At 36.0% G+C, this 22,395-nt stretch overlaps 1 protein-coding gene across 5 annotated transcripts in view; it reads right to left on the bottom strand.

The window, feature by feature from the left end:
- LOC149774231 (uncharacterized) overlaps positions 1-22,395 on the bottom strand; it is an 87,847-nt gene that overhangs the window by 47,700 nt on the left and 17,752 nt on the right. The window contains exons 2-3 of one of the 5 annotated variants that reach the window (XM_089945552.1): positions 15,958-16,080; positions 2,813-3,037 (exon numbers count right to left, since the gene is read on the bottom strand). The exons of 2 other annotated variants lie outside the window; for them this stretch is intronic. The gene's annotated coding sequence lies outside the window, so the exon portion shown is untranslated. The remainder of the gene's footprint in view (positions 1-2,812; positions 3,038-15,957; positions 16,081-22,395) is intronic. 2 more of the 5 variants (XM_089945551.1, XM_089945553.1) reach the window with 2 other exon arrangements.

Genomic DNA, 22,395 nt, shown 5'->3' with positions numbered 1-22,395 from the left:
GTGGTATGTATGCATCCGTGCTGGGTTTGTTTCGTTCGCACAATCGGTATGGATATCGTTCGTCGCAAAGCTGGGCTAGGCTCGCGGGGTAGGACCATTAAGGGAAATATTGAAATATTGATAGATAGAAATTCCAGCAACTGGAGTTATAAGTTAATATTACACCAAATGTTTGCATTTGAACATATGTTAACACTGTTATGAAGGTTTCATAAAATTCCGAACGTCGCTTCGATAATCGTTTACATATATAATTATCTGCATGCCAAATAAACAAAAACAAATCTAGTAAAGTGCATGGAACCATTTGATTGCAAATCGATGTTAAGACACATGGTGTATAATCTGACTTTACTCTCTTAACTTGCGTGACAAGGCATACACTGTTAAAAAGCTCCAACTGCACACATACACACACAAACACATACATACACACATACATACACACACTGGCAGGAGACGATCAAATCCATTACTATTCCATAATCACAAAATAGAATATAACTCGAAGTGATATTTTTTTTATTAACATCTGTGAATACCCATTGTCCCTCTGTCTTCCGTTTGCGAGTTCTAAATATATGGTGCAATTGTTTGTTTTTCGAAAACCAATATGATATAATTAACTGTTCGGAATTCTGCTATCCCGTAAGTTGGTGATCAGTACAGTTGTGCTCTGAACTGTGCCATCGCTAGGATTACAGTAAAAAAGAATTCTGAGCCTGTCTGATTTCGGTTCGTCTGCAAAAGATATTTCACGTCTCCACATAACTAGTCCTTTATCTCATCTGGGTTGTTTATGGTGGGTGTACCAGTGTATGTCTTTTTCCAGATAGTTCGATTATCATTTGAAATAGTGCTTACCGTCTTCCCGAAATTGGGATTCTCATGTGAATTAGACTGCCATTCATGTCCTGTAGAAGATTTGATATATATGGCAAACCCGACAGTGGCTTCGGGTCGGTCTTCCATAATACCACTGCTGCAGAAGAAAGTATGGCGTGCTCCTACACCAGTGAGTTGTTCTTTCTCGCCAACGCGAGTTTCACTCATAACCGATATATGGCATGTGAACTAGGATTGATTAAGGTGAAGCAGGCACCTTTCGTTAGACCCTATGATATGGAGGAAAGCAATATGATCCTGAAATGTGCTGCTCAGTCACTGTAGGCCGGAGGGGGTGTTCTAGTTTAAAATACCTGACGTGGGAAGGAAATACTCCCTTTAAGTGAGCTTAAAATTGGCTTTAAGAGAGGTAAAGATGCGAAGTCACCTCTCTCTCTCTCTCTCTCATATCTGTCTAAATACCATAGCAAAGCGATGTCGAAAAGTCTAAAGACAAATCTGGATGCATTGGATTGATATATTGCCTTTTGTCTTGACAACGAGGGTGGTGTAGGGTGCCGGTGAATATACACATTCTGCTGCAGTATCCAACGCAGATGATTTTCCACAGTTAGTGTAGCCGACCACACTTGGTCAACATTCACTTGTAGTTGGCCTACCGTCGGCTGTTTCATGTGGTAGTGGGCGCAGCATGATATAACCGTTACAGTACAAACAAATTCCGGAAATGAATATGCAGAAGTCTTAGATATTATTTTAATAAACATAGTACTTCAAAATTAGTAAGAAATGCAGTGAATAGCACAGTTCAGTTACTGCTTTACTTGATATTCATTGTTGCTTACTCGTTGCAAATATGCTTTGTAATGCCTGGATCAATGCAAAAAATTGTCCTGATTTATTATTTTATTTCGGTCTGCCATCCCCTCCTCTCTTTTTCTGCTATTATCAGCAAATTATTTCGAATTTACAATGTGTTATGAAAACGTTTGTCTTGGCTTTTATTGCCAAAATTATAAACTTTTCCTTGGTATTTATATATAGAAGTTCACGATGAACATATGAATCAGTTGAATGCTTTACTCAAACACTAAAGTTTCCTCTGGGAATGTGTGATAATTTAGTATGTTTCCTTATCAATCTGCACTTGGATGCAAGCTGCTCTTGCGAATATCTACACTCAAGTTAAAAAGAAAGGACCACAATGATTAAGTATATATGACGGTGACATGATGCATCGCTTTTCCTATGTCATGTTTGCAGCACCATTGGCAAATCTATTATCTGTCAAATTGCGATAAACGGTTTGAAACAATTATTTTCGATTACCTGAGACTAGCCCCCACTCCTTCCCTGCAAATAACACACAACACCCGTTCCGAGTGATTCCATGGCATATGTGCCATTGTTTCATTGTTTTAAAAGCTACTTATTTTGATAATCATAAAAGGGTATATTATAATGTATATGATCTTGCACATAATGTTTTTAAATACTATGTACTGGAAACAATATTTGGCGTTTCCGGGTAACAGTGCAGGGCTAACTTTGGTGCCAAGCAGGCGATCGCATTTATCGTAAGAATACAGACGCTGACGGCATTTTTTCAAGCCAAAGTCATAATTTAAAAACTTGTAATTTGGATACCTGCGATACCACCGCCACTGGTTATGGACACCCAAATGTTGAACTAAATAAGAGCAGTGGAGGGTGGGGGAGGTGGTACACGATTACCATAACCGTCGAGGCCATGACCACATTATTCCATGAGATAGCTGTCAACAGTCAATATTACTGTCTAATAAATGCCCAGTCAAATATGTGTTGTCTTCCATGACGCGACATGGCTAACTAATCAAGAGTCCAAAACTATGGTATATGGTAATCCCGACATTAAAGAGGCTAAACCGTCCCGGCTGGCGAAATCCTCTTATACTATAATGCGTATAAAGTGGCTCTTACTTACTACCAATTCTGAGTTTCACTAGCTTCGATGAAAACCTGGAATCATGTCTCCAGATAAGTCAAGAGAACTTTGCTGGCCTCTATTCCAGTCAAAGCTTCAGCCTGAGGCACTTCTTCCTGGTCAAGCAGTTTATCATTTACACGCCTACCAAATCTCTGGATAAAATCCGGCTTCTGCGGCGTTTTAGCTTCGTCTCAGGATAGTCAGGTCTGCATAAAAAATCACCTGATTTCGGGTTCAAGAAACGTAAAAAATTATTTGGGAACATGCAGTTGATAATAGTTATTGAAACATCGTATTAATTCAGAATGAAATCAATCATCAGGTACCCTTCCGTAACGTTTAAGTTTGAAAAGCGTCCAGCTCGTCAGAGTTGGTGTTTAAAATCTACAAAATGTCATCATTATATTTATTATTCTGTATGCAAAAGAGATGTGAATTCTCATTTGAGTGCTACTAACATGTACTCTTTATCCAATCAAGTTAAACAAGCAGACATAATGTGGTCTCATTTTAGAAGCACATCGGCTGAGTTTTAAAAGAAGAGGCCATCCTTATAAATTACTCAACTCAATGTTTCCGGATTCGGCGATTGCGCGGCAATTTAAATTTGGACATACAACGGCAAAATGAGATTTTTCTAAATATGTAGCTCCACATTTACAAACATAATGTAATTAATAAAATAAACACTGCTAAGTTTGGACTTGCAAATGACGACACACTAGATGTAACCACAAAACAGCAGTGTTGTATTTATTCAGGTGATATGACGAGACAATTAGTACTGTCATGGGATATTGTTATAGAATATAAAATTTAATTTCGGCCACTTCATTGAGTATACTTGACAGAATGCTTTGAAGTCGGAAAATATACCTGTATAAATATAATACACATTGGTACTTCTTGTGTGAATACAGTGATCAGAACTTGAAAGGGTTGATTTAGTAGAATGAAGACTATTCAGTTAACATGGTCTATATTTGGTGCATATGTCAGCGGAGCTATATTGCTGCCAACAAAAGTTATTCAGGAGTGCCAAGTGACATAAATGAGCCTCCATGTCTTTTGTTGTATTATTTCACGAAGTCGTCAAAGCGGAATGCTTAGCTGAAATAAAAACCAATACAGGACTTTTGTGAAGTAGATAAACACAAGTTACTGAAACCATCTGACTCGCTGGCTATGCAATACATCTCTAAACGACTGATATCCACAAATACTTTAAATCATATTTTGGCTGTAAATTTTAACTTGGTATGTGACTGTTTGATTGAAACCTACTCCAAGTTTGACTTCGGCAGGAAAGACGACATGTACAAATAGCAGTTTAACATAGAGTGAGCGTGAATATGATTCTGATTTAGATGATGTTGCTTGAACTAAAACTGAAAAACCCTAAACAACGATGACGTAGAAAACAAAGACACAGTGATCACACTCAAGGGTGCTCTCAAAACTCACTTATTTTGATTGCAAGAACAAACTTAAGGAACTAATAATGTGTCCTACCTTAAAACTACCTTAGAAATTCTCAGCATGTTTTTTATGTTTTCTATTTTTATGGTGTTTGTTTTTGTAATCATATCATTTTAAAGGTTTTTTATCTTATAGGTGTTGTCTAATGTTGTAAAATGCTTAGAGCTTCTAAAAATTAGGCGCCACACAAAGTCCTCTATTATTGTTATTTATTTTTTTATTTTGTCGAAAGATCTGGTGATTTACTTTAATATTAAAATAATAAGTATATGCCATATCATAAGTAACTGTTGACTTAATGGAGAGAATATAATTATCTTTGTCTCTCCACCTAAGCGCCATTTCGAAAGTAACTGTTCACAGTTTTATATTTCATCATCTTGTGTTGGATGTTTGTAAGTAAAGATTTGTTGTAAACTATTAATAATCTCTTTTGGCTATGAATAGTACATTATATCAAAGGGTAAATGTTAACTTAATTGTATATATGTATAATGAGAGAGAATACAGACTCGTTTGTTGATGTAATATATCTGTGTCAAAATATAAATAATTGGATTTTATATTTTGGGTATGCTAAATAACTATTTTGAAAGAGTAACAGCTTGCATGGGGAGAGAGAGAAGGGGGCTTGTTCATTTGCGCAAAGAAATCTGATTTGCATATATGGAGTAGTATAGAGTATTCTTTCCCGTGTTGTCCCTACCCACCCAACCCCCTTTCCAATTTTAAAAACAGAAAGCAAGAATGATGTACAACTCTAAAAATGCTAAAATGGTATGAAATTAAAGTTTCAATTTATCACTTGATTGTAGCTAAGGGTCCCAGTCAATGGCATCTTGTTGCATTGTTGCAAAATGAAGATACCAGGTAAACAACCAACTTACAGATTCGCCTTTTGCGGTTCCTGGAAAAGCCGAATATTTGAGGTACGTTGGACTACACATTCATTGAAGATACACACTGTGTCGGCTGCATGCAATATTTGAAATGTTTATTTTTATATGTCTCCAAATACAATTGAATTAAAATAAAAAAGGACACTCTAATGTAAATGGGTTGAACATAATTATTTATAGCTTAGCGAGGACGGTAAACTAAATCATTCTTGTTGTCTGACTAGCCCAGGAAAATATGACTGCCGTGTTAACAAAGAAAGATAATATCAGTAGAGACCCCCTGGCGAATTCTTTCATGTTAGAAATTACAAATTGACGAATCAACATTATATGTTTTGGCATTTTGTATATCTGTGACGCTTCTGATGGGGGGGGGGGGCTGTTAGAGGAGTAGGCGCAAATTTTCATATAATTTATTAATAGTATGCACGTTACAGTTTTAGCAGTTGTTTGAATGGGTTTTCAATTGTCACAATTCGAATAATTTACCGCATCCTCTATATCCTAATTAAGTCACTCGTTTGATCGATCGAGCGACCGTTCCCTTTGAGGCATATGCAAAATATTTAGAGGAAGTCCCAGTTCGCCTCGGAAACGAGAGGTCGTGGGTTCGAACCCCGGCCGAGTCACACCAAAGACTTACAAAAATGACGATAACAGCTGCCTCGCTAGGGGCTTAGCATTAAGAGGTTGGTGTTAAGACTGGTCGGCCTGGTTTCAAGATAATGTGAGTGGGTGGGGCATCGTGCTACATGTCTGCGGCATGATGCCCGAGTGCTAGACATCACTATAAACTGCCACACTGCAAACATCGTAGCTATATGACTGAAACATTGTTAAAGCTACGTTAAAAATCCTAATCACACACAAAGACACACACACACACAAAACAGTTAGTGTGAAATCTAATATGTACTTCTGTTACACTTGCTAGTTCAAGTGCATGTAATCAAATATTCTAAACCCGTCAACCCACTGCGCAAATGATGTGTACATAAACGAAAACCCCACCTGTATGTGTACCGTGAAACGTTTACCCAAATCTCAACAGGTAATACAGCTATCATTAACAAAAGGATCGTTCTGCCATGAGAAGACATACACTGTTATCGATTGCGTGGTACATTTGTAAAGCTGTGTCATATATGCTATTATGAACGTTTAGGATCAGAAGAAATTATCTTAGACTCGGCAAATTCTAATTTAACAAAACGGCATTACGAAATAAAATGCTTTATATTATGTCTGCTAATAAAAACTTTTTCCAACATCACATCTTTACCAGAATCAAGACTTAATATTTCATATTTTAATAGTGACACAACTCATTCCATATACAAGAAGGTATATGTAGAGATCAAGTAGGTTTGTTATTAATGTGTTGTACTGCATTGGGCGGCCAGATCAAGACAGCTCGTATTAAGGAAGAGGCAAATTTATCCCATTTTCCATCAATACTAGAGGTGTGGAGTTCAATTTACAACACTATTTCATAGTAGATCATACTTTATACAAAATAAAAAATGTAGTAGCTCAATCAAATTAAATATGTTTTGTTTATCAACATAGAGCTTGAAGAGCAATATATTTTATGTACAGAATTAAATTGCCTCTTTGAGTGTATTTGTTACTTTTAGGGAGGCTAGACTAAATTTGATTAAGAAAAACTATTAAATACGTAATAATGCTTTGAAATTTCAATACTGTATTACAAACATAAACAAAGAGATAGTGAAACACTTAAAGCATATACATATTTGGAAAATTATGACCATATCAGAAATCAAATACAGATATCGATATCTACATATTCCGAGTTCACGTTTCAAACGATAGTGACCCATTTATATATTAAGGTAGACATGTTAAACTAGTTTTCTTTTAAATTATTGATATTAAATTTGTACAGAAATTAGATTGAGCACTTGAACGGCGTAACTCAAACTTAATGGGCGTAAAATGTTTAGATAACCGTTTCTCTCTCTCTTTCTTTATTGTTCTCACTCTCTCTCTCTCACTCTATGTATTAATTTATTTTGCTGTCCTTGTTCGTTTTTTATTTATTGTTGGCTGTACTTTTATAGGGAACTTCATGAAAGACAACTGGCAACTTTTCAGTCATGAATCTGATTACATTGTTAAAGATCAAACATAAGAAGAAAAATAATACTTTTGGAAATAATAGGCAAGTACATGGCTGTGTATTGTTCATATTTTAAACATCCTTTGAGCGAAGACGTAGTAGTAATGGCAATGGTGGTTGTTACATTGGTTGAAGTAGTAGCATATGATATACCAGTTGTACCTTATGTTTCTTTTGGTATTGTAGTGGTACTAGCATTTCACACATATCTAAATGTTTCTCAAGTTAACAATTAATGCAAAATTGTAGACAGAAAGGTATATATTGTCTACAACCTAATTATATTGTTTTTATCTCAACATTGTATTCATACAACCCAGAACAAAATTTTCTAATTTCTAAAAAAATGATTTCGAGCAAGATATAACCACATTTACATATCAGTATCAGTAAAGTTTCTGTTCACACATTTTGCTGAATATGTGTATCTTTCTTCCAAAAGGCCTAGTAAAAAATAAAACCAAACTGGTTCAATATTATTTTGTTATTATTTATTGATTTCCAAAGGGACCATTTTCTTTCGCTGCGTACTCATATCAACACGTTTAGTCCTTATGCCTCTTCTTGTAAAAGTTGGTGTTGCGAGGGTTATTTGAAAAAGTTCTGCATTTTTGGTTATTACGAGTTTGTGTCTGCTCGTGTATGTGTGTGTTACAACATGTCAATATATGTAATGATGATCAATAGAATAAATAAAATTATCTGCAGCTGTATATGCAACACGCCAGAAATGTGGCGTAATAAAGGTAAACGACTGTGACATAATTATTGGAACATATTCATGTACCTGTGTTACGTCACGTCTGCTCTGAGCAATGAGCATATTGTAAAATTCTGCTCTCTTATGGTACCCCTTGGGCTGATATCAAAGCCGACTTGAATGACGTTTACGAACGCAATTATCTGTCATATATTACACTTTTGACGCGGTTTCATTACATGACCCACTTTCTGTTTACAAAGTTGTCTGTGACTGGGGAGCGGGAATTGGCTGTTCGGAAAGGGAAATTGATCAAGATGCTTGATAAAAAGCGGAAAATATGTATATTATCACGGACATTAATTTGTCAGCTGTTGTATTTGCATTTGCATTTGTTTACAGCTGATCAAAAAGGCACTCGGATTGAAACTGACAAATAGCTCATCTCCATAACATGACAAGAGTGGCGCTTAACGATTGACTGATATCATTACAGGTGATTAAACATGGTTTTACCTCTCTGAAACTGCATAAAGTGAAAATAATAAAATTCGGAACGGATATTGTGAAAAATTCTCTCGACGCTATCAGACTCTCGCGAGATTTAATACGTATTATTCTTTGATGTAAAATGACCGGTCGTCCTGTCGCCTGTGTCTGACGCTCATAATACCACTTTATATTGTGTTGCCTATAACACTACCAAACTACCCTTCCTCGCACCGGTGCCCAAGGTATCGATCTACACAGTGGCAACGCACTGGCGGATAAATCAGCCGTTTTGATAGACTTCATTAAGGTCAAAACACTCGATCTTTTCCGTATTCTCGATACGGATCTGATAGAGCTACGAGTGATTTCTTTGCGTAATGAACATAGCTTGCGCAATTATGTTTTGTTTGTTTCCTTCTTTCTTTACAGAGTGGTGCACAATTTCAATAACAAAAATAGTTAATAATGGCGGCATCTCATACGTTTATATTTCGTCATCTGACGTATCATCTGACGTATATGTCAGACAATGCAAACGTCGCCAGAGCATTTATATTTTGTAAACGTTCGTGGGCATTAATTGAGTGAAAGTGGTACATCTGATTTTAATAAATAATCATATTAACCTAGCAAATATTTCTATTCAATATATTTATGTATTTTATAATGGAATATGTCAAGAAAGTCGACACAGTTTTGTCTGTGTAGCTTGTTGTTTCATTTATGTATTGTCAAAACCCAAATCCTTATGTGATCATATTCATACATGTGTATAGCGTACGAAATACTTAGCCAAATAATCAGATGTTACACGTTGAAAGGAATTCACCAGAATAAACCAAGCAGCAGGGAGGGCAAACAGACCTAGGGTTTCCGACAAAAAATAAATCTTCCACAGAAAACTCTATCGTAGAAGGGCTATATTTACCGAATATAGGCTTCCTGGGGAAGCTTACTCGTTATTGAACCCCGTTCCATTAATGAAACCTTAGTTTGAAGATTTAGCTGAAAAAAAAGTACTCTAAGTGATTTTTATTTTTTTTTATTCTATATATACGACCGACTTTAGGTAGGTGCCCTCCCTGCTGCTATCGTCTAATTGAGTAGGGCTATAATTAGAAGATTACGCAGAAGATTATAATCAGAAAATTATAGAATTAAAATTAATACTGATTTAATAAATCATGAATGTTGGAGAATCACTAACAGCAAGAATAGCACGAGAAAGACATGAAGCTATAAGAAAGTATTTACCAGTACGAGAATCAGTTAAAAGAAAAATACGCGCAATTGAGGATGCAAAGGAAAGATTTACTGAGTCAACTCAGTTATTATTTAAGCCAGTAACTGAAACCACTGAAAGAGTTTTATTAGGTGACGTAGAAGATCCTGAAGTGAGAAAACGCGGTATTCTTCCTGTGCTGAAAAGAATTGAAGAGCAAACTAGACCTTTACCTGTTGCTGTTCCACCTGGACCTCCAGCTCCACCTGGACCTCCACGTGCACCTGGAAGACCCAGATTTAGACCAGCAAAAACTAAACCTAAATTCAGACCTAAAACTAAGACCAAAACGATAGCTGAAGATGAAGCTATTGAAGAAGAACCAGATGAAGATATTGAAGAAGAACCCGAAGAAGCTATAGCTGGTGCTTTAGCTATATAAGAAAAAAACAGCAAAAAATCCAGAGTTATTCTTTCTCCACGGGAATATTTTACTGAATTCGGTTTAAATTTTCTGGATAAACAAATTGATATTAACAACGAAAAAGGATTACACGAATTTGGTCTTTTTGCTGGTTCTAATTATCAAAATAAAGATAATTTTATAAAAGACGAATATGTTCAAAAAGTTAATGCTGATCAGTGGGAAGATCTATTATATAAATCAAAACGAAGGATTAATCGTTTAGATCGTACAAGAGATTATTCTTATCATAGCTATACAAATTCCGCAAGGAAAGGATTCGAATATTTAAGAGAACAAAGAGAAGGAGAAAAACGATTAAAAGAAAAAGAAAAAACGATGAAAAAAGAAGAAAAAGAAAGAAAAAAAGAAGAAAGAGAGATAAAAACAGCAGAAAGAAGATCAAAAATAGAAGAATCAAAAAACAAATCTAAAAAAGGTTATATAACAGCACCACACGTACCAGTCGAGCAGGTAGAAATAGAAGAGCAAGATGAACCATCTCCTTATTTTGCAACACGTACTGCTGCAGAAGAAGAAGAACCTGAGGATTTTTATGCAAGAGGAGATGAAATGAGAAGGGCAGAATTAGATGATCCTACGGATAAGCGTAGAGAAAGAAAACCTGATGAAGAAGTTCAACAAGCACGAATAGAAACTGATAGCATATTTAACTCAAATGATATTCGTGACATTCGAAGTAGTGAGGAAAAAGCGTATGAAATTGCAGCTTATGGACAACAAAATATAAATTTTTACACGAAGGGACCTGTTGGAATGATGCCAGATATCTTGTGGCGTATGGAGGTATATTCTATACTTATAAATAAAGAACGTATTCATGTTGATTATTATATTCCAGATTATCAACATTTTAACCGCGAGGTAAATAAATATATACAAGAAGGTCGAATAAGAAGATCACTACCAAAATCGCCACCTAAAACAGGTAGTGGTTATTCTATTTGTCCTGACAGTGTTGTAATGATGTATCTCGATTAGAGGTTTTAATTGGAAGGAAACGAGCTGGAAACAACTCGCACGAGATAATCAACGAGGCAACTGATATCTGTAGAAGATTATTCCAGGGTGGTATCATCGACGTTACTATTTATCGTGATTTTATTGATGAGCTGGTTGACTACCACAGCGATTAAACAATTAGATAATAATAAAATGTTTATTCACAAGAGTCATCAGAGACCAGTACATGTTCATTTAGTTAACTCGCATTTACCCGTGTACAAATGTAACTTCGGGTCAGGTATTGGGAAATTTTTCACACGAATAGCCCCTAAAGTTGGTCCTATAGCTAAGCAGTTGTCGATGAAAGCCATAGGAGTTATTCGCGATAAAGCTGTTAATGTCGTTGGTTCTGCTGCCAGTAAAGCATTTGATGCCGTCAAAGAAAGAATATTAAGATTAGTGCGACACAAAAAAACTTGCTGTAAAATTACAGAGTACTGCTGAGATGCCCGGTGACGTCAGTAAAATAATAAATAACGCAGCTAATAAAAAACTAGCATCACTGGCGTTAGAGCAAGAAGCAGCTAATATTTTGACACAGCCATCACTGGCTCCAGAACAGCCATCACTGGCGTTAACACAACCATCACTGGCGTCAGCACAACCATCACTGGCGTTAACACAACCGCGAAGCAAGACAATTAATACTAGCACATACGGGGGTAGTCTTCGTTTTAGAAGATAAATAATTTATAATAAAATGTTTTCGCGAACATCTAATGACGCCTTTAAGTTGGATGAGCCAGTAAGAAAGGATCTCTCAGTACAAGATTATCAATATTACTCATATGATGCAAGAGAACCAAATGCTAGAATTGAATTACAAGTACACGATACAACCAGGTATTTTTTACCATGTGAGGCTTTTATTGAGGTTGTTGGTGAAATTGAGAGAGTTATTCCTGATCCTGGTCCTCCTATTCTCAGAACATTTGCAGATGATTTTAAAATAGGATTCGTCAATAACGTATTATGGCATTATTCAAGAGCGCCGTTTACATGGTTGATGAAAAAGAAATTGAGTCAATTAATGATAACGTTGATGTTGCCACAACAATTATTGGCCTAGCAAGATACTCAGATGATTTTATCAGATCAGCCGGTCCCAGCATGATGTTGGCAAAAGATAATTATGATGAGGCTGATCATGAGCAATTTATTATAAGACAGCCAGTAGATCGTGCTGCTCCTCCTGTTCTTTTTCCTAACCTCGAAAATATGATCATAAATTATAATACCAATTATAATCTTGGATTTGCTACACGTAAAATTATGTTATCAGATGATGAGAGAAGATTTTCATATGTAATTCCATTATCGCATATTTTTGGATTTTGCAGAGATTTTAGAAAAGTTATTTTTGGAGCTAAACACACTATTGTCTTTTATCGAAAACCTGAAAGTAACGATGCTCTCTGGAGACAACAGGCGATGGTGATGATGGTAAAGTAATATTAAGAAAACTAACACTGTGGATGCCATCAATGACTCCATCACTACTTGAAGAAGATAAATTAATTTATTTTATGGACCAGGGTGGTAAATCAGCAGTATCTTGGTTAACAACTGTTACTGATGTTTCTTCTACTAATGTCAGAGGTAATTTTACTTGGCATATAGCATCACAGCAGGGTGTTTCTGCACCCAGGCATATCTTTATTGCTCTTCAAAATACTGCTCGGTTAGGTGATCAAACTAGAAGTCATATGATATTTGATGATATTGGAGTCAGCGAGGTATCACTGAGAATAAATGGACATCAAGAACCAACTGAGGATATTCATTTGGATTTTAAAAATAACTCAGTAGCACGCTGCTATCACAGGTTATGGAGTTATTTAGGACGAGATCAAAATATTGATACCGGATTGCAGATATCTCAGTTGGATTTTAAAAATTTCTATCCTATCTATTACTTTTCGCTGGAACATCTTGATCTGATGAAACAGTCTGTTGTTGATATACATTTTAAGGCCAGAATAGGTAATCCATTAAATATTAATTACAGAGCTATCGCTGTTATACTTAGCGATAGGACTATGCTTGTCGAGGGCATTAGTGGTCGCATGAGAATAGTTGATGTTCCTGTGGAAAAAATGTAATTTAAATCAATCAGTTTATTTATAAAAAATGTCATACGAACACGTTAGTGTTACTCTGACTCCGGGTCAGATGAAGAAATTACACTCGAATACAACAAAAACCTGTGGGACAACATTAACGCTGAAACATAATCAGATTCAAGGTGGACCAAATAAACTATCTCTAACTAAAACGCAGCTAGCACACTTCAATAAAGCTAAATCAGGTAGCACAGGAATTCAAGTTAATTTATCTGCTGGTGCCATTAAGGATATGGATAAATCAGTCGGAATTTCCCCGCTATTAGCTGCGATTCCAGCACTAATTTCCGCGGCGGCACCAGCCGTAGCGAAAGCTGCTGCATTAGGTGCTGTTGGAGTTGGAGCAAAAATGGCCGCCAAAAAAGTACTAGGTGGAAGATACGGCCAAAAAGAGGTCGAAGACTTTATCTGAGAAGATACCGGTACGGAGGAGGCCTCCGATTAGCAAGACCTCCATGGTAACACCGATGTCAAATTTAGATCTAATTAACGCCGCTAACAAACAAAAAATAAAATTTTTCAGGGGTGTATTTATGCGAGATCAATTACCAGCTCGCCCAAATAAATATGAAACAGGAATTATAAATCTCGATAAAAGCATCGGGCCGGGTACTCACTGGGTTGCTTACGCGAGGTTATTTACGTGGACTCATATGGATTAGCTCCGCCTCGTGAGTTTCTTAATTATGTGTCTCAGTTAAATATACCGACGTGATATTCTACGTTACCAACACAAACACTAACATATCCTTCGATCTGCGGCAATGAAGCAATTACTATACTCGATGCGATATCTAAATTTAACAAACCATACCATAAAACAGTCCACGAGTACACATCAGGTAAATTAGATCCATCAGATTATAAATAATGGTTGATATTTATGGTAGATCTCTGATATCGCGCATGAAAAAAAGATTTGTTGATGTTGATTTTGTCGATAACAGGAGCAGATCCTGACGAGGTTGTTATTTTTCAGGATCATTACAGAAAACTAAAGAATAGCAGCGTTAAGATAGGCGACATAATCAAGCGAGACGAATATAGTGCTCACCTACGTGAATACAGTACTCACCTACGTGATTTTAATACCATCAGTGATAATACTAAAACAAATGATGATGCTATCAAAAAGATGCTATCAAAAAGATTAATGATGATTTTGGAATTATAAATAATTTAATGCGTCGAAAAATCGATATATCATTATACGATGAAGAAATTCGAGATATTAATACAAAAATTAATAATCGTGTAAAAATTACTGGCGATACAGCGTCAGGAGAACTTAACATAGGTAAAAATAGAATATCTTCACTGGGAGATCCAGTAGAAGGTGAGGATGCTACAACAAAAAAAAAATACGTCGACGACGTGAATTTAAAATTAAGTATTTTACGCGCAGAATATGATTCTCATATAATAACCTTCGCAACATTTAGAAAAAATACTTTAGATCCAAACAAAGCAGCTAAAGAATTTTTGGGAAAACCACCTGTAGTTAGCATAAAACTCACAGAAATTAAAAAATTACTTCATGTTGTAGTTCGTGTGGTATCATCATCTACATCTGCAACGTGGACAAGAACAGATAATACAATAAAATATACTCCAGCTGCTGATGGTATATATAGATTAACAGTACTTAGTCTGGTGAAATTTAAAATAATTATAGCTGTACTATCAATTGAATCGCCTCACCCGGTAACAGTTGTATTACAAAAAGATACTGAAGCAGTATTTGGATTACAATCTGATGATGGTAATTTATCTAGAGCATCTTACTCGTATGTGTCAACTAATAAATAATGAGCGCGTCCAGATACCGATATAATCAGGCTCGTGAATGGCAGGAATCTCTAAAAAACATAACTGACATTTATCAAATAAAAATTAAAAAATACCAGCGCAGATTAGTCGTAATTGATGTTACCGTTTATTCTATATCTGCCGTTGTTGTTGGTACCGGAATAATACTGTCTGCGTTAACGATGATAGCGCCGGTAGCGATAACTGTTGTTGTTTCTGTGACTACTGCGCTGTATGGTGTATTCGGTATAATAACAACAAAAAAAATATCCTCGTGTACCGGCGCAAAGTTAACCAAATACAAAGATAAATTAAACACAGCGACGGCAGCGTATTCAAAATTATCCTCGATGTTATCGGAGAATCTCAATGACGGTATTGTATCTGACGCTGAGTTCTCACTGATGACTAAGATATATAATCAAACGATTAAAGATGTCAATATAAATAATGACAGAGTTACTGGCGCAGATAGCGACAAACACAATACCGCAAAAAACAACGATGATCTCGGCGAGCTCGACTAAACCCGAGTTCAGCGCAGTTAAGAGTTTATTACAGTTGGCCAAATATCAGAGCTAAATCATTTGGGAACCGGCGGTCAAATAATTCTCTTGTTTTTGCTAATAAAAATAAACCCGATGGAACACCTGATTGGAACGTAGTTGGATTACCAACAGGCAGTTATGAAATCGATCAGATCAGTGACGAGCTGACATGGAGAATAAAAAATATAACCGGAGAGGATCCCGGAATAAAAATATCCGTGCATGAGCCAACACTAACCTTGATTATCGAAGTGAGCTCAAATTACAACGTAGATCAACGTAGATATTTATTCAAGTTCAATAAGAACCATACTAGGTTGGCCTGAGGTTGCGCCGCCAGCACCACCAGCACCAACATAACCTAAGAGAGAAGATTTTATCACAGATAAACGAGCTTTAACATCAACTATTTTTGATAATATAATGAATAAAAAAGATACATATCCTGACAAATATTTTACGTACCACACACATCATCCTGTACTTGTTGGTAGAGCAATAGAATGGACATTTTTAAGATCAACACCAAACGCGGATTTTTCTATTACCATTTACTCTGGTGATGTTACTAGAAAGACTAATCACGATAGTGATATTACTAGATTATTTAATGAACACAATGAAGAATATCGTTATGAATTAGATAATTTGAAACGACATTTTAATGACTGTATTTCTGATGTATCAATCTCATATAATGAAATTATTAAAAACATTGAAATAATGAATAATTTAACGTCTATCTTAGAAGAATTTCACCGATTATTAATTCAGATAATAATTAATGATAAAACAGATAATAAAGAAAAAATTATGAGAGCATATCGGATAACTGAGGCTGAGTTGCCAAATTATAAATTGCCCGGTTATAACGCAGATGAGTTTAAAAAATCTCTCACTGATACTATTGATGAAATGTTTTCCCAACTACACGCCGCATGGAGAAAAAGACTACCACCACCATCTATTCTTAAGCGCGATAACGCGCCAGATAGTACCGGACGGCATATTTCACCCGATGTGGCAAATATAACTAACGTTGTCGCAGTTAATCTCAATTGTGATATCGTCGAAAACAGCTATAGCGCAGACGCGTCTGTATCGAATCAGGCAAAACAGGGGTTTGTTTTGTATTCGTTTTCACCAAGAGAACCACCAGGATACTTAATTATACAGGAGCCAATTAATCCAATTTATCTTCGGTTTCACAATAAATTATTATCACAAGCAAATTTCTCACTAACTGATCAGTCTGGGAATTTGTTAGATATGCGTGGTGAGACTCTAAACATAAATCTTCTGATAAAATCTGATAAAATCTTAATCTTGTCATTATAGCAACAAAACAAAAATAAAACAAAATAAAGTTAATTTTTGTATACTTTTTTTTCAGCTAGGTAATTTCACTAACATTCCATTAGTTTTCTTAATTGTCTCGCACGAGTATCAATCATTGTTTTAGACTCATACTCGTCAGATAACGCTGATCGAATTCTTTCAACAGCACGAGCTAATGGAGTAAAATTGGATATCTGCGTGTCGTCGATGTTAATGAGTGATTTATACATCGCAGACTGCATCTTTTTGATAAATCTGTATTCGGACAATAAAGTATATATACCTTCTTGTTTGTTTTGCATTAGTGTTTCGAAATCCATGGTGATTTTATCAGCATCTAGCTCATCTGATAATGGAATTTCTTTAATTTTCAACACCTCAATGGATTTAATTATATCATCAATATTTTCTTGGTTCATATTTATATTAACTTAATTCTAAATAATTTTATTTATCTAATATGAGAGGAAAGTAATTGAATTTGACCGAACAACCAAATCGATATGAAAAAGTCGATTTATATATTCCATCTGCAACAAATCGCACTGAAGCCGAATTGACAACACAATATTTACTGGCAGAGTTCATCGACTGAAAATATAACTCTTCACCAGTCTCCATATTAATTGATTTGACTGCTTTAGAAACTTTTCCTCCACCACCAGTATTTCCCTTTGCAGAGTTTTCACTGGATGTTATCGCCTGAAGATTAGGTAAATTATTATTGAGTGGGTTTCCATCAATATGGTCAACTACTAAACCGTTTTTGATCGGTCCATGGAAACATTCGTATATAAACCTATGGTTAAAATAATCTTTTCTTGGATGACTTCCGGTTCTAAAATGAAGATAACCAAATTTATCAACGTGATCAACCGATTTTTTCGTCTTGACATTTCTAACTGTTCCATCACATGACGCCTCATAGTTATCGTAAATTGGATGCTTCTTGAATATCGTACTCATTATACAATATCCATTTGTCTAAATCAAAGTTTGTCCGAAAATCTATCTAAACAATCTTCTTCGCACTTGATAGCGAGATCACTATCTGAAGATTTTTTATTATAATATCTTTTCAACTCTCTGTACTTTTTCGCGCCACAATCTAAACATATACGAGTCTTCCCTCGTATTCCGACGTTGCATCTGATGCATCTTGTTGGACCAACTCCACCTCGCTTTATATAAGCTAAATGTATTCCGCAGTATTCTTTTCTACACGATCTATTACAGCAATTTAATGAACCGATCATCAACCATTTGCAGTTATTCATTTTATTTATTAAACATTTGTCTAAAATTGTCACGGAACGGTGTAAATGTTGTTAATTAAATACATGTACTCGGGTTTCGTTTCTTTTCTCTGTACAACGATACCCGAGGGTGATTATAATATGGTCTATGTATTTCGAAATCGTGAGTACGATTTGTCCTGTGCCACACGTGCAAAGTGCTTTTGATAAAGAATAACGAAAATTCTAAAGGTATAAATACGTTATTACATGTAAAGGACCTTTACAATACTAATGGTTTTGTCAGCAAGCGGCCTGCTAAAAGGATTCGCTCAACTCCAGCTGTAGGGGTAGGTAATTTTTGGGTTTTAAGTGATAACTAGTGTATTACCATATTTGCCTTTGCATGTTTGTTATAGTTTTCTTTACATACCATAATGCGTGCATTTTTTATTCTTGTTGCGACGTAGTGCAGGACTTATATTGGTAATGTAAAGCTACATTTTTTAAAAGAATTGTTTACTATTGTCTTATCAAGCAGGGTTAGGTTTACTATTGAACCTCTGTTTTGTAATTGCCATTATAATATAATCTTAACTTACCGTGTATAACGTCCTTACGTTATGTCTGTATCAAGTGTAGTACACTGTATCGGGTATATTTTCAGCTGAGTTTTTGATGGTAGGAATATCCGGGGTGTCCGGTGTTGTCAGAGGGTAGAAACGTCTGTGTGTCCGGAGCGTTTAAGGTGCCGGAGCGTCTAATGTCTAGCGTCCGGAATGTCAAGAGTGACTAAGGTGACCCAGCTGTAGAGCCGTCAAAGGACCAGGGGGTCCGGAGGGTCTAATATTTCAAGTGTCCGGAGGGTCTAATGTTTCAAGTGATCATAGTATTCCGAGGATCCGGAGTCTATATTGGTTGTGAAATTGATTCGGAGGAGCTGTGGAGCGGATATGGTGCACGGGTGACGGAGTGCATCTCCACACATGTATTTTTAGCTGTATGCTAATTTTGGGTTAGTAAGACCCAGTGTATTATTCAGGACTGGAAGGATAGATTGTATATCCGTTCTTGTTTAGTGACATAATTTCGCTACCTGAGCGAATACATTTTTTTTACTATGTGTAAACGCTTACATTGTTTACTATTTGAGTGAACTATATTCATCTTTCCATTATTGAATCATTTGTGAAATCATTTATCCTGTATTTTAGGGTTACTGAACTAAATTTATTTGTATATTTTTTCCATCTTTGAAACTGTGCGTTTTTTATGTTAAATAGATCCAATATTTGGATTATAAATATGCACACATCTTCATAATCCACTACTCATATAAATCGCCATATTAAACCATATATCTGTGTCGTCAAAACGTGTTCTGTTGTTAATCCGAGATATCCCACCCGGTTATCTTGTTAGATGATATTGAATATGTTGTTCCAGAGGTAGATCTCGCTAAGAAGGAATTCTACGATGATGGAGCAGCTCATGTGTGGTCCACGTGGAGAACAAATGATATTGATAATACCATGAATGATACACGAGCAAAAAAGATAATTGACTTACTCGGTGATGACAAATACATACTCAGAATAAAATTCATTGTATATAACGAAAATGACTTGTGGATCACTCGAGATAAACGTGATCCTGTAATTAGTGGAAAAAAATCTGCAACATTAAGTAAAAAATCTAAACCCGGATTACTTACAGGAATAGACAAACCATAATACGTACGAGCTTATCCTGTTACAGCTGTTGTTTATGGCATATATAAATTAAATAAACCCACTGTTGAGAATCTTACTAAGATGAAAATGTCAGCGAAGATAAACCGCGTCGCTGAGCGAGTATTCGAACACTTCACAAACGCAAAACGCGGAAACGATTTAACAGATTTACGACGAGAAAAAATAAATACCTGGGCTGAGTCAGTTGTTGATGGAGCATCAGTAAGTGACGTCGCCGCGTTATCAGTAAAATTAAAATTTCCTATAACAGTAAAAAGTATATCAGGAGAGATTTTATACTCATCTGCGTATAAATCCAGAGGAGCTCCTATCGAAATAATTGATCACAATTCTCATGCATGGAGTAGCGCAGTAAACATTTTCCCTCGACAGCGTATTGTTAAATTTTACAGCGGATATATTTTTGATTTTATTCATGAAATAAGTAAATCTGACCCGTTATCCGTATGGTTGTTTTCCAGTGATCAGAAATACTATCAGTTCGTGAGACCTAATGGCGATTTATATCGAAGTGAATCTTTACACAATTCTATGATAAAAATAGCAGAAAAATATTCTGCGAATAAAGATTCATTAGTTAATTGTTTTACGATTCCATCTGTTGTTGCTCACGCAGCAAGAGAGAAAAATTCATGGAAGCCAACTCGACGTGAATTTCTTAAAGATATACAACAGAGTTGTATCGAGTACGGTCACGATGGATTGTGGAATACTGAATATAATCCTATCAAGATGATTTCATTTGATATGATAGCATGTTATCCTGGTAGTTTTCTCGGATTAGGCGAGTGCAGTAAATATCTTACTCAATTTGGCCATCCTTGCGATGAGATGACCAGAGTATCTATTAATGGTCCTCTGCCAGATTTTCCCCTGACAGGATTCGCTCGTATTGTATTGTTTAAATTTAATGATGGTTTACATAAGATCTGCTACGTTTGGTTTGGTAAACATTTTTCAGAGCAACAGTGGGTTGCAATAGTGTTATTGAGATATATGTTGGTCTTTGCGATGTTAATGTCGTTGACGGTCAGCGAGGCTATTATATCGTATAAGAAACAAACTGATGTTTGGCTACCAACTGAACATGATGACGCGAAAGATTTAGGTAGAAAAATAATCGGAAAGTTTACTCAGGGTGGTTCGTGTGATCATCAGCGACACCACTGCAGATTAATCATGGATGAAGCTGAATTAGATTTTATAATCGCTGATACCGCTGAGCGAGGTATATTCTGTGACCGAGAGAGTATTTATTTATCAGATGGAAAAAAAACTTGGTACTGTGGTTCGTTATCTCGAGGGAGAGTCACCGCAGTATACTCATTTAAGATCATGGATGTTAGCGTATGCGAGTATAAATCTGCTATCAATGATAAACAGATTCCCCAATGACGCTGTTAGAGTAGCTACTGATTCATTCTATGTTGATGAAAAACACCTGCCAGAGTTGGAAAAATTAACAGGTGATGGATCATGGGGTACATGGCGAGTAAAAGACGAACATATTCTATGGTACTGCGAAAACGCCGATGTACCTGTTGCGGATAATTATTACTCTGATAGTGTATCAGAAATTTCGACAGCACCATCTGTGTAAGATCCCGCATAGAGATATAAAACAGTCTACGTGAATGGACCGGGTGGATCGGGTAAAACGACCAGAATTATAGAATTATTTAAGAACTCTGATGTAATCGTGCTGACGCCGACACATAGACTAGCACGAGAGATGAGACAACGCGGTGTCAACTCATGCACGAATCACAGTTTTTTCAAGTATAATGGTGGTACATGGAATCCATCTCGAATGGGAGAAAAATATGTGAATAGAGTAATTATATGGGATGAGATCTGCACTGTATTTGTTAAAACGTTAAAGATGTTTCTAGATTGGTTGCTAACAAAAAATACTGCTATAATCATGTGCGGAGATCACGGTCAGCCTAATCCTATTGATGGATAATCACCTCATGAGTGGGTAAAGAATTTTGTTGACTACTATGAGGAGGTCAACACCGACTACAGAACTCTTGATGGTCGGTTGAGTGAATTTAAGAGATTAATTCGATTACAGTCGAATAGAACTCAGTGTAGTGTGATGCGAGAAATAATTCCAAAAACATCCATGGAAGATTTCTTATCAACGTGGACTCCAAATGATTTGATTGTAGCTAGCAGAAAAATAATACGTGACGTGCTTCAGCAGAGACTATTTAAATTACATCAAGAAATGTTTCCGTTGATACCTGTGCCGCTATGTTACAGACCAGCTGATATCAGATTGCAGAATATTGATGTTGATATACCAGGACAAGAGAAACAGATTCTTGTATTGAATGATATTGT

This window comes from Sinohyriopsis cumingii, unplaced genomic scaffold, assembly GCF_028554795.1.
Source record: "Sinohyriopsis cumingii isolate HCF-2022 unplaced genomic scaffold, ASM2855479v2 utg000360l, whole genome shotgun sequence".
Classification (NCBI taxonomy): domain Eukaryota; kingdom Metazoa; phylum Mollusca; class Bivalvia; order Unionida; family Unionidae; genus Sinohyriopsis; species Sinohyriopsis cumingii.
This window is presented reverse-complemented; position numbering and strand designations above follow the sequence as displayed.